The sequence below is a fragment of the Frankliniella occidentalis genome, unplaced genomic scaffold (assembly GCF_000697945.3).
Source record: "Frankliniella occidentalis isolate FOCC.00 unplaced genomic scaffold, Focc_3.1 Scaffold2, whole genome shotgun sequence".
Lineage (NCBI taxonomy): Eukaryota > Metazoa > Arthropoda > Insecta > Thysanoptera > Thripidae > Frankliniella > Frankliniella occidentalis.
In genome coordinates, this window is record NW_026267132.1 from 460,468 (window position 1) to 462,706 (window position 2,239).

A 2,239-nucleotide genomic window follows, 5' to 3' on the forward strand; every position below is an offset into this window, starting at 1 on the left:
GGGAGTTTGCCCAACCAATCCAAACCAATTCCAGCAATTTTCCAAATTGTCAAGATTTTCAAAAGACATTTTCAATGATAACAAATCTGCCTGGATTTTGACAGAGGAGGATTGAAATCGACAACAAAGAACCAAGGCACCACAAAAAACATCAAAAACCACCCTTTGATGCACACGAAAGGAAGCTCCTCCCTCATAGAGTCTGTACAGAGACAAATTGGACTAGAGTTGGTTACTGTCATGTCAACTCACCTATTCTTTTGGGTAAAATGACTCCATAGACTTCTCTTGCTCATGTCAAGAACATTTCTGGGCCGAGTTCCTGCAATCATATTCAACAGGACTTTTAGTCGACGCGTCCTAACAACAATGTTCTATCTACGGAGCGTCGTTTTCAAAATGTCCTATCTACAAAGGGTCGTTTTCACAATGTCCTATCTGCTATGATTTTCTTAAGCAGATAGAACATTGTGAAAACGACTCTTTGTAGATAGGACATTTTGAAAACGACGCTCCGTAGATAGAACATTGTTGCTAGGACGCGTCGTAGTGCTCATCAACTATTAATTACATTTAAATTACTCATACAATACACGTTTAAATGCCTCTCCCCCCATACGTCTCTAAATGTCCATGGTCTTTCAAATTAATAATTTGGCACTGGACTCAAGCATTAAAGTACGAAGGGGCAGCTGCAAATTAGCTGCAACGCACAATGATTGATTGTTTGGGGGATTACGCAAATAGTACTTCAACCAGAAAGTAATAAAGTTTTCTGTTCCACGGGAATAATATAGAGTAAAATATATGACATATGATAAAACACTGACAGTGACCTGCAACAGTATTTAAAATACTGTAAGGAATGGAGAAGTGTACTCATTCAATACCTTTTCAACAAAGCTTACAATGAGCCAAGTTTACATCACGGGCATCATTTACTCGGCCTCCAAAAAATAACTGACAACTTGTGCACTGCACTGGAGCACACTAACCTCTTAAATTACAACAGTAACCGGAATGGAACAATTCAATATTCCGGACCGGAAACAATCAAGCACTATACCTTGCGATTAATATTGAAAAGCGGCGATGTCCACCCTAAAATTCTAATTAAAATCCTATGGCCAATTAAATGAGTAGGTATTATCGGTATTGAGCAGAAGACGCCGATAGTGACACCGATTTTTATTGTTTGTTTACGTTTCCATAAAGGCGCGGCAAATGCGGGGTGGGGAGGAGGAGAGGGGGAGGGGACGCGGCACGGCAAAGGGGGAGAGCACTCGCGTGATGTACCGAGAGTACAGTGTCGCGCGCAACACACTCGCGCGGGTGCGAATTGATGGCGAATAAATGTTAAACACCTTAAACTATGCACAACCAACTGGTGGAAATGATTACTGGAGTATGTACACTTGGAAGAGTCACTACCACTGAATGTTTCTTGTAATAACGCAGGCCTCTTAACTCAACTAAATCAGGCAGCCGCCGAAATTCAAGACATTAATTTCGGTGAAGCGCTAGTAGTGTAAGTGAACCAGGCCCAATCTAGTCCCAGATTTTCAGGAATATTCTAAGAAAATGAGGGAAAATCCCATATTTTTTGAGGAGACTTCCTCAAAATCTGAGGAGTTTTTGTCAAAGTAGGCGACTTCTTCAAAGTTTTCCCTTATTTTCCCTCAAAAAATTAGCCATTGTTTTTACCGTGTAGTGTCATGGTACTGTTTGATTTGAAGAACGTTGCGTGCGGCACTTGTTCTAAAGCTTTCCCAATACATCATCCCCCCTTCCCTACCAAGCTCCTTATCCCGTTCAGACTTACAAACACCATATTGACACTCGGCCCACTTTCGCTTTGAGGCCCAGCATTCATTCGGATCCAGTATTTGACTCAACTCTGCTCCGGGGCGTTAGATTAGGCGAATGGAACCTCGGCGGAACATCCGGCCAGGGAGCGGAAGTGCCCCCGCCCCCCCTCTCCCCTTTCTCATCAGAGTGGGCCAACCGCGGGATGGTAAGGGAGGGCGTGGAAAGGGGGTGGGGAAAAATCGAATGGGAAATCGACGGTCCCCGGTCGGTCGTTGCGACAGGAAATCAGTCGTGGCGGGTGGCTTCCAGGAGGCTCCCGCGGGACCTGCAAATCACCCCTGAAGTGGACAATTAAAGGGTCCTGAGAGAAGCTCATCCCGGTGACGACAGTCCTTTTCCAAATCATTTCAAGTCGCGCGAAGGAAGGGTG

General features: G+C 44.3%; 1 long non-coding RNA gene across 1 annotated transcript; it reads right to left on the reverse strand.

The window, feature by feature from the left end:
• Positions 1-251: 251 nt before the first annotated feature.
• LOC127749057 (uncharacterized) lies at positions 252-1,778 on the reverse strand. The gene is made up of 2 exons (XR_008010937.1): positions 1,067-1,778; positions 252-322 (listed from the first exon to the last, which is right to left on the reverse strand). It is a non-coding gene; the product is annotated as an uncharacterized LOC127749057 (long non-coding RNA).
• Positions 1,779-2,239: the final 461 nt, after the last annotated feature.